The following is a 16,639-nucleotide window of genomic DNA, read 5'->3' as shown; positions in this document are numbered from 1 at the left end:
TCACCATGTCATATTTAATATAAGTGATTTATTGCTCCTAAAGTTCATTGAGATTAAGATTAGGATTCACATTAAGACTAAGAATCTCAAATCCAACCTTTGTTGGTTTGTATTCAATGTATGGAGGGAGGCGCGGGGGCCTCATGATTAGTGCACTCGACTCCGGATCGAGTGGTCTGCGTTCGGGGCCCTGGCCGGATACATTGTGTTGTGTTCTTGGGCAAGACATTTTACTCTCACGGTGCCTGTCTCCACCCAGGTGTATAAAAGGGTACCGGCGAATTTAATGCTGGGGGTAGCCCTGCGTTAGACTAGCATCCCATCCAAGGGGGAGCAGAAATACTCCTTGTCGCTTCATGCTACAGAGAGCGGGATAAGCTCCGGCTCCAATGGGCCACTAGGCTTGTAAATAGACTTTACTTTCTATTCAATGTATGGTGGGCTGATTCACGTACATGGTGTTTTGGTGCTTGGTTTCACTGTTTCGTTGTTTAGTAACATCCAGATAAACCCAACAACAAAGTGTTTTAAAAGGCGTTTTATCATCATCATTTTGCTCAATACTAATGAATGTTTATATTATTATTTATTTAGGTAGTTTCTTCTTTCTTTTTAATAATTATGTACTCATATTGTATTTATTTACTAGTTGAGGGGCACAGTGTTAGTTCTTCTCGATGTTGCCCTGTCCTCTCCGATCCTCACTGTGATCTGAGGACTATTTATAACTTATATTGTATTGCTGTATGCGGTATTTGTACCCCTTGTAATTTGTTTTGTGAATGGAGTGGAAGGGAAAAAGCTATGCCCCCTTTAATCTTCCTTGTTCTCAACAACTGGGTTAGCCATGGTCCTTGCTGATGGAGTGGGAGAACATCCCATACAGTCTTAACTACGTGTAAGACTTGTTGAGGGAATTTGGAGGCCAACTGGACCCTTTTGCTGATTGGTTATGAAAAAAAAAATTAATTGATTTTCTGTTACTGTAGTTTAGATAATCACACGATTTCAAGTGCAATTTGGAATAAGTAAGCCAGATTAAATGTTTTCAAATATGAACAAACTTGGGCGAGTGCAATTCGTAGTCTTCCAAAATGCTCGAGAAAAATCACGCGATTACTTACGTTGTATTAATGACATACATGCAAAAATTTTACTTCTATTGTACTAATTTCACTTTTCAGCATGCTAATAGGGATTAATTAACATGCTCTCAGCCAATTGACCCACTGAAATTTTTGCAGTATATTATTAACACAAGAGGCGATTTGTCAAGTTCTTTTGCCTTGTGAAAGTGTTGTACTTGCAGTCTTATTATACTGCACAACAATACCTTTATTATTGCAATACTCCTTTACAACTGGACAAATTTTAATGCATTAGGATGCTTGCTTATTAAGCACTCAAGATGCTTAAGTCCACTCGGCTATTGCCTTGTAGGACTCATACGCTTCTTTCGTGCGTAGCAACCTCGCGCGTCCAACTATAACTCTATGTACATGCTGTCAACCATTGACTGTACTATTTGTTAAATAAACACTTGATTTTATGATAATAGACTGCACTAAAGAACTAATTTTAAAAAAAAAAACATTTGGCTGATTTTGATCAGAATTTGCAATAATGCCCTTGGTTCCGGCAGGTACAAAACAAAGGTGACAGGCCACAGGTCATTGTTTTACCACGACAGAAAAAACCTTCACAGCAGCTAGATGTCCCCATTAACCCTTTCACTCCCAATAGTGCCACTTATAGATTTTACTCTGTCTAACGCCAGACGATTTTACTCGTCAATGGGGAACCCCACAGGGCTGAAAGGGTCAACCGTTTACCAATGCTAACAATTTAGGCCTCAAAACTTTTGTTTAGGCCTAATTAGGCCTGAGTTTAGCTTTAACGAATGTTTACGATTCTTTCTGTCTTGGTATTACTTGTGACCTGTGTTTTGTTCTGCCCTTTCACCATAGACAGAGATTTACTTCCTATTCCTTCTGTGTTAATCTCAGCACCTTGTTCCTTTCCTGTTCACTGTTAAGAAGCCTTGTCAACCTTGTGTGCATATTCTCAAGGGTGCTCACTGAAATTTCAGATAGCAGGTTAAGATCCTTGATCCAGAAATGCTCTAAAACTTTCACCTGAAGCTTGTTTCGCAAACATTCCAGAAAGCCTGTAAACCTCTCATCTAGTTTATCTTTGTTGAAGTCTTTCGTTTCACTGTTGTACCAAAGAAAAGCCATTTTGAGGTGGAAAGAAGAAAGGCGAGAGAACGTTGGCTCTTGTTTGAGTATCATGTTGACCACTTTAAACAAGTCATGACGGCAGCCTTTATCTCGATCCATGTCCTTGAGGAGAGCCTTTTGTGTGAAGGTGTATGACTTGGCCCAGGCTGTGTCCAGATCTGCTCCTGCTAAAGATGAAGTGGAAAATTTTGCTGATCTTGTCTGAGTACTTATTTCCTAAAACTATATACACCTTATTCCAAAATGGCCGTCATTTAAATATTCTTCTGTTTTTATTCAAATTAGCCCTTGATGCCTCGTTCTTGAGCTGAAAATTCAAAAGAATCTTTTGCCTTGAACGAGGCATCAAGGTCTAATTTGAATAAAAAGAAAAGAATATCTAAATGGCGGCCATTTTGGAATAAGGTGTATTTTCATTTGATAAATAAGATTTGTTTATGGCTGCCTAAATTATGCTGGCCGACCTTGAACGTGAAGGATTAAGCTGAGGGGGCTGAAGATGGGATATTGGTTCATGCATGTATAACTTTAGTGACCTGAAACAATGAGAACATTGTTGACCTGAATCTCATGAAGAGCAGGAAGACTGCTGTTTGATTGATGACACATTTCATTCAAAAAAGGCATTTAAAGGCTTTGGTTTTAACAGCACTTGAAAGGGTTTTCAGTTAAATGTGCAAGCATCAGCCAAAAAACTGCTCGGGAGGGAGCTTAAGCATGCAATGTTTTTAAAGACCCGGATGGCAACCACAAGAGAACATCTCGCATGCCAGGACAGTAGTGTCTCACAGATTTTTAAACTAATAATCTCTTATGGAGAAAAGATACTTGGCAATAATAATTTGGTTGTGTGAAGACAAGTTAAAGGGAAAACAGCTCACTTCCAGTTGCTGTCTGCATCTCAAAAATGTTGCGTGCTTAAGCTCCCTAATGAATCAAAACAGGTGACTGGTGATATCTCAGAACTTAGCTCAACGACCTACCCTGATTGTTTGCATACAAATTAAAGATTTGTTTCAACTCATCTGCCTTTAACTTGAAAACTATAAAGTGAATTATTACTATTTTCATCTTCCAACAGCATTTCCTTTAAAGAAAACTTGCCTATTAAGTTCTACTAGATAAATTTTTCTTGCACTGCCTATTAGGGAATACGCTTCAATAATGAGGTTTCCAATTTTGATATTTTCCAAAAACTGAATTTCAAAGGGTCTTTTAGCAGTGCTGTACGGTTGCCATAGCAACAGTTAGGAACTCACAGACACCATTAAAAAATTAAATGCCTGACAATAGCATTGGTCAAAGATCAAAATGTTTCCCAATGGAAAAGGATTGTCAGTGTTGAGATATTAACCATTGAAGAACCACTGTTTTCTGTGGAGAACCCTTTCAAGCCTTCCTTAGCTTGATCCTGGGGGCAGATTTCAACTAGTTCACAAATACAACCTTGTGGCTGCAGTGAGTAAAATAACACCATAAAACAGTCATTTTGATAATAGTTATAAACAAGGAAAAACAAGAACTCTATATAATTATTATATGCATTCTACATTTCGCCATATTTTTTGCCATATTCTCCTGAACAACAACTTGAAATGGTAACGGTGAAAGTTTAGTGGTTTAGGTGAGAAAACAAAACGATAATCTAATTTATGGTAGACTGCAAAACAGTTGTATTTTTTGCGAATGCAAGTGACGCGGCAAATATTCAAATGAAAGGTCTGGAGCGAGTGTAGGAACAGCGAGGCTTCGCGCCTTCCGAAAATGGAAGAAAACGACTGTTTTGCAGTCTACATTTATGGTTTCTCCATTAACAACAACAGCCCTTTAATGCGCAATATGAAAATTGTCTGGAAAAGTACCCTTAAGTGGCATGACTGCTACTCCTCATTACCAGTACTTCAACTCTAAGTCTTGTAAAAAGTTGACAGTTAACGGTAGCATTGGAAAGAAACAATTAACATAGAGTATCAAGACAGTATTGGAGAAACAACAGAACAGAGCTCGGTCTTAACCAAAATCTTCAAATTAATTTGAAAGTATTTCAGTACGTGTAGTTGGATCCAATGCACTCTGACTTGCACTCAGTCTAACAATGTCATGACCAAAAGCTTGTTGAAGCAACTACAAGTTAGTATTAACAATCACTCAGATTGTAAAAAATGCTCACTCTTTAATTTTTTACCTGGAAGATATCCATGCTGAGGTGGTGGGATAAAGAACTCATCACCATTCAGTTGAAAAGTAGGAATTAGTTGGACCTCAAGGGATTTACATGTAGACTGCTCACAGATGGAAACCTTAACACCTGTGCTGCAACTAGAAGCCTTAAAAGATGCACATGTTACTTCCTGGTTCAATAGTTGCACAGCTGAACTGACAATTTTAACCAACCAGGATGTGAATTTCTTTGGAAGCAAGAAACCATTGCAGTTTGAGTAGTCTTTGTATAAGGGGGAACCCTCAGTTTCCTTGACAATAGCATAACCAGCCTTGTCCACATCAAAAGAGATGAGACCCTTTTGGACTTCAAGACAACGTAAATAAGAACATCATCAGAATCACAGCCAAGAATCTTTAAGCTTTCATAAAGACTGCCACCATAATCAAACTTGCTTATCACAGCACCAGATGTCTGGTCCTGGCAGTATTTCAGGACTCCATTTATCAAGTACTTGTCAATAACCTCCTTACACCATTTAGTCTCCTCACTAAGCAATGGACCCAGATCATCAAGGAATCGCCGCAGGAGCTGCAGCAGACTTGTTTGTTTAAGCATACTTGCAGATGTTGCGATGGAACCGTTTTCTGATGCCTTTTCTCTATTTGTACACACAGCAAGTTGCCCTGGAAATAAGACAATAAAATGACAGTAGTTGTAATAAATACTTAGAAAAACATCAGCACCATGTTATTCCAGTCTTCAATGACATAATTATAAAGGGTCTTGGCTACAAGTGCTGATTTCAGAGCTTGTAAATGATACAGTGTGGGTATTGTCCTGGTAATTTTGTAACCCGTTTTAGTGCTTGAGTCCTGCTTTAAACAGTTCAGCGGTGACGAAGGAATGTCGTTGATGATGTAGGTGACAAAATATTTCATGTTAACCCTGCAGGTTGATGCAATGAATGACAATTTCTGGAAACTCGGAAAAAGTCTTAGTGTTTCTTTGCCTAGTTTAAAATAATGGTCTAGATAGCTCTGGACAGCAAGTCTCACATAGCTCAGTGGTAGAGCATTCACACAAGTAATTGGAAGGTTGTATGTGACTCCAACAAATGAGCAATCAGATTTTTTCCAAGTATCCCAGAGTCACCATTGAAAACTTTACAATCATTTGTGAGCTACACTGTACTTCACATCAATACAGCAAGAATGCACCATTTCAATAATCTCAGTCCTAAAAGTATTAGGTAGGACAATAATATTATTGTCATGTGAACTTAGAGCAACCAGGTCATAATCAAGGTTTGACTCCAGCAAAAGAGCACTTGTTTGTTTGTTTTTTTTTTCAAGTATCCCCAAGTCACCATCATAATTTCATCATGTTAGGAATGTCACTTTCACCATAATCATAATTATAGGAAGGTTAAATACTAATAATACTAATACTAATACTACTACTAATAATAATAATAATAATTATAATAATAATAATAGAAATATTTGAGAGTAAAATGTCAATACAATAATTATTGATTAAAATATTGTCTTTGTACAAAGTAATTGACTGCTAATGATGGCAGTTTCCAATTCCGCTGCAATGTTGTTTTCATTTACCTTCATTTTGGCATTTAAGAACTTTCCTTCTCTCCTTGTCATTATCTAAAATCCTGCGAAGACGACCAGCCATGTTCTCCAGTGTTTCAGATGGAATATCCTCCAACAGATTTATGCAAGGAACCCAAAAATGATTGAGAACTTTTCCATCCAAGGCCTTGTATAGCATCTCCATGTACTCAACGAATCTCTCTCCCAACATGTCTGAACCCCACTGCAGTCCTGAATTGGAATTATATCGCAGAAAAATTGTTTTCAAGTGATAGCTGGTCACTTTGGCAAAGGAAGACTCTGCCCTTATCATGGTTTTGATAATTCGCAGAAGTTCATGCCTGCACCCTTGATCTTCTTTGTCCATATCAAGTAAGCGAGCTTTTTCCTTTACTGAGAATGATTGCCGCCAGAGGAGTTTGGGGTCACCAGGAGGAACTTTCTTTCCTGTGTAAGATTTTGCCACAAAATACTCTGTAGGACTAAGCTGAAAGGAGGGAACAAGGTCAGCTGACAGTTTCTTTCCACTGGAATTAACTGTTATGTCCAACTGTACTGCTGGGCCATGAGCACGTACCTCAAGCTTTATTGGCGAAGGGGAATACTTTTCTTTAAGATTATTTACAGCCTTTTGCACAAGGCCAAAAAACCAACTGGCCCGCAGTTTTTCTGGGATGATATACCCATCTGCATTGGTGTACTTTTGAAATGGAGAGTCTGGTGTTGTTTTAAGCAAGACAAATCCAGGGACCTTCGCATCTTGTTTTGTGATATCATGTTTGTCTGTTTGCAACACCACCATAACATCAACCTCATCAGCTGCTTCAGTCTTGAGCCTCTCATACAAGCTTCCTGTATATTCCTGCTTGCTGATAGGTAGAGCAGAATTACTGCACATATATTGCAGAACTTCATTCTTTATGTACTTGTCAACCAGCTGCTTCGTTTGATCAATATCATTTTTGGTTATTTTCACATGCTCAGCAGAATATCGGCGTAGTTGTAGAGTAAGTTGAGTTCTGTCACATCCACTTTGTTTTGCTTGAAGCATAACTGCAAAAATTATGATGGTTACTGGTAGGTTAAAAAATCAGAAAATGACGGTCATCATACACGTATGCAAAGATAATAATGGAGCATTGGTTTCATAATAATTATTGATAACTTGTGTGGATAATTCAATCAAAAAGTCAAAAATCACTCTTGTTTGTCTTTACATTTCCAAAGTTCTTGGGCTGAGTGTTTTCACTTGATGTCATGGTGACTATGCTGGTGTCATTGAGGGGAGCTTGTCACTGATAACCGCTGTGTTAAGCCACATTCGCACACAGCATTTTTCAACTAATGAGTAAATGTCGTCACTTTCTCCTCGATCCAGCCCTCTGAAGGCTTTTTAAATTTGGCAAAACCACACCAAATTGTGGTGCGCAGTTAAATGAAAAAATTGCCGTCAAAATATATAGTTTTTCTCTTGAAATGATTGCACAAAATCTCGCATTTCTAATATTCAGCACAAGCACTTTCGAAATGGCATTGTGATGAAAAACGAGAATTGATTTTTTTAACATACAGCGTTGTACACGCATTAATTACCACTATTTTTTCCGGTTTTGGTACATTTAGCTTAAAGGAGCTAGGTCACGCTATTTAAGGTAAGTTTGTTTAATTTTGTTAATTATGAGCTCTAAACGTCAAATTGGCAGAGCAAGAGTCTTCCATTTGCAAAATCATGGCCACATAACCACTGAGAATGATTTTCCAGCTGTGTAAATGACATTTTGATATAGACTGATATAAATTTGAAAAAAGGTGGGCCGACGTTTTTCAAATTTACCCAAATTCAATCCATTTCAATCCTCTCCAGTTTTGTCCATCCATGTCCCTTCATGGCTTCCCTGTGTTTTGCTAGAGTTCTTCTACAGTTTTGAACAGTTATTTTGATATTAAATTTTTAGTTAATTCTATGACCATTCGATCAGTGCTGAAATTGCCTAAAATTGCGTGACCTAGCCCTTTAAATTTCCCTCTTATAACTCTAGGCGAGGTACTGATTTTAATACGACGTACAAATTGAAAACAATGAGACCTTTTCTTGCGAAAGTTCCAAGCAAAACATAACTCACCTGATCCTGTATTCGATATACTGAAGTTCAGTCCGAAACAAAAGACACGATTTCGAGGCTCTGGGGAATTTAAATGCAAGGATTCGTATGAATTTATTCCCCAGAGCCTCGAGATGATGCCTTTTTCGATGTCCTGGTGCCCAATCCCTCTAACGTTCGACCACCATGACACAACTATTGCATGTACTACCCGTGACATGACCCACGATGGCATGAACCACCGTGACGTGAAAATTTGGAAATTTCCCCTGCTTTATAGCCGGTCCCGATCGGTGCATGGAGTGGCGCAAATAAGACAATTTACTTTCGTCGTCCGTGAAATGTCCAAAACCTGTTTGGAAACGTAATCAGTTGGCAAAGACAGAGTGCATCATTGGGAGATGGATTAGTTTCGCGATGATCAAGGAAAAATGCAGTGGATAACCTTCAATGCTGAATATTTCCAGACTCCTATGGGACAACTCCACGCCAGCGTGATTAACATGAAAAGCACAATCTTTTTTGTTTCATTTCACTAGTAAGATTAAATATCAGCGTCCGACCTTTATAGGCTTTTAAACGGCTCGCCGGATTAAATATCCATAAAGGTCTCCCGCTCATATTTTATCTACTAGTTTACCTAAATGGTAGAAATGCTGCCGAGGGGTAGGGAGATGTTCAGTTATGCTTGCGGTAATTAAACGGCGGTTCGTGCGTGAAATTTAGGGGAGGTTTTAATACGTCTTAAACAGGGACGGTACAAAACGTGGTCCCCCAAACTGGACCTCCCACTGGACCCCACTCAGTCGATAGAAGAAACAAAACGATGGATGGTTTTCAAAGTGACGTAATCACATTCTAAAGGTCTTCTGAATTGTTTCTAAAAGAGGTTGAAGATGACCTAGAAATAAATCTTTTTTCAAGTTTCCAGTTCTGTGACGTCTTTTGTTTCGAAAATACAGCATTTTGAATTTACAAATTGTCACCTTGCGTGACAATTTTGGAAACTAAGTGAAACTAAGTGAGAGCAAGCCGTTAAATTGTTTTAGGATAACCCACTGACAGATTTTTTCAACGAAAGGATGAAATGTGAAGTGGAAGCCATTGGTAATAACGTTGCAGCTCCTGGTCATGTCTATGGATTGTTAGCGTCTCTTGGGCAGTTGAGTGCAGCTTTTGGGATAAGGTGGCTAGTATATATAGCGGTGCTGAATTACGTTTATCCGCTTCAGGGTAACGTTTTCAGTCAGTTCTATTTTCAAAGCCTGGGTTCACGATCAGAATTGTATGTTTATTTCCTAACATGTTTTATGTGGATGGGAGGTCTTGGCAGATTTCCCTGGAAACAAACCAAAATTAGAGGAAATTAAAGCAAGGTGACACACGCTAACACCAACAAGGCGTGACCAACACATCACGCATGGGCACAACCATTTCACCTGGTCAATTAGCTACGCCATGCTGATGAGGCCCAAAAGGCCGAAACAGCTGTCCATGGCTGCTAATTGACCGGGTGAAATGGTTGTGCGCATGCGTGATGTGTTAGCCACACCGGGTTGGTGTTAGCATGTGTCACCTTGCTTTTATTGTTGTCAAAATTAGAGGGCTTCACAGTCAAAAAAATACTTTGATGGATAGCTGAAGAGCAAAATGTACAAAGTAGGGGAGGAGTATTGGGAAAGGCTGAGGGGATGAGACGCAAGTATGATTGACCGTTTGGGGTAAGCAGCAAAGCCCACACATGTATGCATTCCGTACCTATTTTTTATTTTGCTGCAACTAACTTTTCCATGCTACACGGTAAGTTCGACAATACAAGCTCCATTTCATTATAAGACCGTATAGGTATTCTAGACATACAAAAGAAGTTAACCCGTTCGTAAACATATATAAAGAAGAAAATTTGAAAATATTCCGTTAAAGCAGAGACCTTTTCCATTTATCGAAAGGTTTTCTTTATCTGCTTTGTGAGATTTAAGTTCTCTGGGGTCATAAGTATTACAAGTCGCGGACCAAGGACCCCTATGCGAAAATGGTTGATATTTTTCAAGAGTCGATAAAACAAATGTTTAAAACTCTGCAGCAAATTCGTTCCCAAGTGCAAAAATAAGTTTATCTGTAAATCTGATCTGCAAAAAGACACATGTTCCCGTTGCGTTTTATCTTTACACGAGGCAAGTAAACATGACCATGAAAATCACGGAGCCGCAGAAGTAGACTTTCGGAAAAGACAAATTAACACGTCTGTCAACAAACTTCAATTCCGCACAATCACCAATAGCAGGAAAGCCAAAATTTCGTCATGTGAAAGAAGAAAAATCAAGAAATCATCGGACACATTTGTTTTGGGTGGTATATAAGTTTACGAGGAAATACAATATCATATACGGAAAAGTCGTGGACCAAGGATCTCGTGGATCAAGGACACCATACTGTAGCGCATTGCGCAACTTCGCTGATACGTAAAAAAAACAACTAAGACTATAATAACTGGTTGTTTTAGGTTTATTTAAGGACAGAATGTAATTTCCACCAAGATCATGCATGAGAAGATTTTGAATGCGCTTATTGCATAGAGATGTAGAGTTTGACTTAAGTGGTAAAAGGACAGGTAATTTCCAAATATAAATCTCACTATTCTCTTATTTATATTATACCCTTTGCTTGACAAGAAATTACGAAAGGCCAGTTCTTTTGCTACGAGGATAACACGGCGAAAAAAAGCATTACTTTGTTGCGAGTTTTCCAGGGTAAAAACTTCTTCAGAAATAAAAAGTCTACGTTAACAGCAAACACCAGGGTTACTCCTTAGTATCTGGCTAGAGATCTTCTTCTCACTACTTTTTCCTCCGGCCGCACTTCAGCCATTTGATGAGCGCCAGTCAAGTTGCCTCCTTCGTGGCCGAAAAGAATTCTGGGTAATTCTGCCATTCCAAAACAAGGAAAGCCCCCCCGGTTCTCATTTCATAGATTTTTTCATAAGTGTCGAGCCACCCAGTCCTACCAGCAAAATAACGCATCGATTGAAGGTTTTAGCTTTCAAAACTTGCCCAGATTGTGTCAGTAGGTCCTGGAATTCGTCCACAGAAAGGCCAGAGAGACAACTTCACCCCTGAACCGCCATGTTTACAACAGATAGATATAGATAGACAGACTGTGTTTATTAAGAAAAACACTGCAGTTAAAAAAACTCAATTGCGCCTCTTTACAAGTAAGAAATATAAGAAATGATTTATAAATACTACTATTATAAAATTATAAAGCAATTACTCTTAGAGACAGAGCATTTTAAGCGTCCCAGTCTGCATGAAACCATCTCTCGCTTCTGTCTGAGACAAGACCAGACACACACGGCTCTTACGTTACGTTTATGCCTATAAAATCAACTGAAGTGTCAATTCAGTTGCTGGTGAAAAAAAAAACCCAGCATGGTAATTTATTTTTGGTAGGCTAGGTATCGAAGAGCCAGAACATTTGCGCATGCGCTGACGGAATGTTTGAACAAGAGAGAAAAACGCAGTACCTCCAGACACCGGCGCTGGAGCGTCGTACCAAACGAGTCATCCCGGGATTTCGGCCCGTGCGATCGCTTTTGGACACAATTGGCCCTTCGCTGCTCTCTGCTACCGACCTTGCCTCCCGGTACGGCATTGAGGGAGAGATATGTCGGCCCCTAAACCATATGTGACAAATCCCACGCCTACTCACAGCTCCAAACCGCCCTTGTCAATATAGCGTAAGAATTAGATGGCTTATATATTTAACGGAAAAGTCAGTTTCTCTGTCATATGGTAAGCAAAGAAGTCGCAGATTACAAAGTGTGCGCATATGCATGCGCCCTGCTAAAGGTAACACACATACATACATGCAAGCAGGCATAAACTTTATTTCATCTCGAATTTCAGAATAACTACAACAGCTAATAGTGCGTATGCGCCCTGCTAAAGGTAGCACTAACATACATGCAAGCATGCATAAACTTTGTTTCATCTCGAATTTCAGAATAACTACAAGAGCTAATATCTTCGAGACATTACTTTTACAACTAAAATACATAGCATATACAGGTACATAACTAAATACACAATATTTGAAGATATATTAATTAACAAGAAAAGCCGCTGTACAAAATGCGACCCTCGATTCTCTTTTAAACCCAGTAAACTCAGTGGTACGGATAAAATCAGGTAGCGCATTTCGCAACTTAGCTGATACGTTAGAAAAAGAACTAAGACCATAACTGGTTGTTTTAGGTTTATTGAAGGAGAGAATGTAATTTCCATAAAGATCATGCATGAGAAGATTTTGAATGCGCTTATTGCATAGAGATGTAGAATTTGACTTAAGTGGTAAAAGGACAGGTAATTTCCAAATATAAATCTCACTATTCTCTTATTTATATTATACCCTTTGCTTGACAAGAAATTACGAAAGGCCAGTTCTTTTGCTACGAGGATAACACGGCGAAAAAAGGCATTACTTTGTTGCGAGTTTTCCAGGGTAAAAACTTCTTCAGAAATAAAAAGTCTACGTTAACAGCACACACCAGGGTTACTCCTTAGTATCTGGCTAGAGATCTTCTTCTCACTACTTTTTCCTCCGGCCGCGCCTTAGCCATTTGATGAGCGCCAGTCAAGTTGCCTCCTTCGTGGCTAAAAAGAATTCTGAGTAATTCTGCCATTCCATGACAAGGGAAGCCCCCCGATTCTCATTTCATAGATTTTTTCATAAATGTCGGGCCACCCAGTCCTACCAGCAAAATAACGCATGGATTGAAGGTTTTAGCTTTCAAAACTTGCCCAGATTGTGTCAGTAGGTCCTGGAATTCGTCCACAGAAAGGCCAGAGAGACAACTTCACTGGAGAACCGCCATGTTTACAACAGATAGATATGGATAGATAGACTGTGTTTATTAAGAAAAACACTGCAGTTAAAAAAACTCAATTGCGCCTCTTTGCAAGGAAGAAATATAAGAAATGATTTATAAATATTACTATTATAAAATTATAAAGTGACTACTCTTAGAGACAGAGCATTTTAGGCGTCCCAGTCTGCATGAAACCATCTCTCGCCTCTGTGTGAGACAAGACCAGACACACACGGCTCTTACGTTACGTTTATGCCTATAAAATCAACTGAAGTGTCAATTCAGTTGCCGGTGAAAAAAAAAAAAAAACCAGCATGGTAATTTATTTTTGGTAGGCTAGGTATCGAACAGCCAGAACATTAGCGCATGCGCTGACGGAATGTTTGAACAAGAGAGAAAAACGCAGTACCTCCAGACACCGGCGCTGGAGCGTCGTACCAAACGAGTCATCCCGGGATTTCGGCCCGTGCGATCGCTTTTGGACGCAGTTGGCCCTTCGCTGCTTTCTGCTACCGACCTTGCCTCCCGGTACGGCATTGAGGGAGAGATATGTCGGCCCCTAAACCATATGTGACAAATCCCACGCCTACTCACAGCTCCAAACCGCCCTTGTCAATATAGCGTAACAATTAGATGGCTTATATATTTAACGGAAAAGTCAGTTTCTCTGTCATATGGTAAGCAAAGAAGTCGCAGATTACAAAGTGTGCGCATATGCATGCGCCCTGCTAAAGGTAACACACATACATACATGCAAGCAGGCATAAACTTTATTTCATCTCGAATTTCAGAATAACTACAACAGCTAATAGTGCGTATGCGCCCTGCTAAAGGTAGCACTAACATACATGCAAGCATGCATAAACTTTGTTTCATCTCGAATTTCAGAATAACTACAAGAGCTAATATCTTCGAGACATTACTTTTACAACTAAAATACATAGCATATACAGGTACATAACTAAATACACAATATTTGAAGATATATTAATTAACAAGAAAAGCCGCTGTACAAAATGCGACCCTCGATTCTCTTTTAAACCCAGTAAACTCAGTGGTACGGATAAAATCAGGTAGCGCATTTCGCAAATTAGCTGATACGTAAGAAAAAGAACTAAGACCATAACTGGTTGTTTTAGGTTTATTGAAGGACAGAATGTAATTTCCATAAAGATCATGCATGAGAAGATTTTGAATGCGCTTATTGCATAGAGATGTAGAATTTGACTTAAGTGGTAAAAGGACAGGTAATTTCCAAATAAAAATCTCACTAATCTCTTATTTATATTATACCCTTTGCTTGACAAGAAATTACGAAAGGCCAGTTCTTTTGCTACGAGGATAACACGGCGAAAAAAAGCATTACTTTGTTGCGAGTTTTCCAGGGTAAAAACTTCTTCAGAAATAAAAAGTCTACGTTAACAGCACACACCAGGGTTACTCCTTAGTATCCGGCTAGAGATCTTCTTCTCACTACTTTTTCCTCCGGCCGCGCCTTAGCCATTTGATGAGCGCCAGTCAAGTTGCCTCCTTCGTGGCCAAAAAGAATTCTGAGTAATTCTGCCATTCCATGACAAGGGAAGCCCCCCGATTCTCATTTCATAGATTTTTTCATAAATGTCGGGCCACCCAGTCCTACCAGCAAAATAACGCATCGATTGAAGGTTTTAGCTTTCAAAACTTGCCCAGATTGTGTCAGTGGGTCCTGGAATTCGTCCACAGAAAGGCCAGAGAGACAACTTCACTGGAGAACCGCCATGTTTACAACAGATAGATATGGATAGATAGACTGTGTTTATTAAGTAAAACACTGCAGTTAAAAAAACTGAATTGCGCCTCTTTGCAAGGAAGAAATATAAGAAATGATTTATAAATATTACTATTATAAAATTATAAAGTGACTACTCTTAGAGACAGAGCATTTAGGCGTCCCAGTCTGCATGAAACCATCTCTCGCCTCTGTGTGAGACAAGACCAGACACACACGGTTCTTACGTTACGTTTATGCCTATAAAATCAACTGAAGTGTCAATTCAGTGGCTGGTGAAAAAAAAAAAAAACCAGCATGGTAATTTATTTTTGGTAGGCTAGGTATCGAAGAGCCAGAACATTTGCGCATGCGCTGACGGAATGTTTGAACAAGAGAGAAAAACGCAGTACCTCCAGACACCGGCGCTGGAGCGTCGTACCAAACGAGTCATCCCGGGATTTCGGCCCGTGCGATCGCTTTTGGACGCAGTTGGCCCTTCGCTGCTCTCTGCTACCGACCTTGCCTCCCGGTACGGCATTGAGGGAGAGATATGTCGGCCCCTAAACCATATGTGACAAATCCCACGCCTACTCACAGCTCCAAACCGCCCTTGTCAATATAGCGTAAGAATTAGATGGCTTATATATTTAACGGAAAAGTCAGTTTCTCTGTCATATGGTAAGCAAAGAAGTCGCAGATTACAAAGTGTGCGCATATGCATGCGCCCTGCTAAAGGTAACACACATACATACATGCAAGCAGGCATAAACTTTATTTCATCTCGAATTTCAGAATAACTACAACAGCTAATAGTGCGTATGCGCCCTGCTAAAGGTAGCACTAACATACATGCAAGCATGCATAAACTTTGTTTCATCTCGAATTTCAGAATAACTACAAGAGCTAATATCTTCGAGACATTACTTTTACAACTAAAATACATAGCATATACAGGTACATAACTAAATACACAATATTTGAAGATATATTAATTAACAAGAAAAGCCGCTGTACAAAATGCGACCCTCGATTCTCTTTTAAACCCAGTAAACTCAGTGGTACGGATAAAATCAGGTAGCGCATTTCGCAACTTAGCTGATACGTAAGAAAAAGAACTAAGACCATAACTGGTTGTTTTAGGTTTATTGAAGGACAGAATGTAATTTCCATAAAGATCATGCATGAGAAGATTTTGAATGCGCTTATTGCATAGAGATGTAGAATTTGACTTAAGTGGTAAAAGGACAGGTAATTTCCAAATAAAAATCTCACTAATCTCTTATTTATATTATACCCTTTGCTTGACAAGAAATTACGAAAGGCCAGTTCTTTTGCTACGAGGATAACACGGCGAAAAAAAGCATTACTTTGTTGCGAGTTTTCCAGGGTAAAAACTTCTTCAGAAATAAAAAGTCTACGTTAACAGCACACACCAGGGTTACTCCTTAGTATCTGGCTAGAGATCTTCTTCTCACTACTTTTTCCTCCGGCCGCGCCTTAGCCATTTGATGAGCGCCAGTCAAGTTGCCTCCTTCGTGGCCAAAAAGAATTCTGAGTAATTCTGCCATTCCATGACAAGGGAAGCCCCCCGATTCTCATTTCATAGATTTTTTCATAAATGTCGGGCCACCCAGTCCTACCAGCAAAATAACGCATGGATTGAAGGTTTTAGCTTTCAAAACTTGCCCAGATTGTGTCAGTAGGTCCTGGAATTCGTCCACAGAAAGGCCAGAAAGACAACTTCACTGGAGAACCGCCATGTTTACAACAGATAGATATGGATAGATAGACTGTGTTTATTAAGAAAAACACTTCAGTTAAAAAAACTCAATTGCGCCTCTTTGCAAGGAAGAAATATAAGAAATGATTTATAAATATTACTATTATAAAATTATAAAGTGACTACTCT

General features: G+C 39.2%; 1 pseudogene; it reads right to left on the bottom strand.

Moving 5' to 3' along the window:
* Positions 1 to 143: 143 nt before the first annotated feature.
* LOC137984271 (uncharacterized) lies at positions 144 to 8,223 on the bottom strand (annotated as a pseudogene).
* Positions 8,224 to 16,639: the final 8,416 nt, after the last annotated feature.

This window comes from Montipora foliosa, chromosome 14 (assembly GCF_036669935.1).
Source record: "Montipora foliosa isolate CH-2021 chromosome 14, ASM3666993v2, whole genome shotgun sequence".
Taxonomy (NCBI): Eukaryota; Metazoa; Cnidaria; class Anthozoa; order Scleractinia; family Acroporidae; genus Montipora; species Montipora foliosa.
Note: the sequence above shows the minus strand (reverse complement) of the source record. Positions and strands in the feature narration are given on the sequence as shown.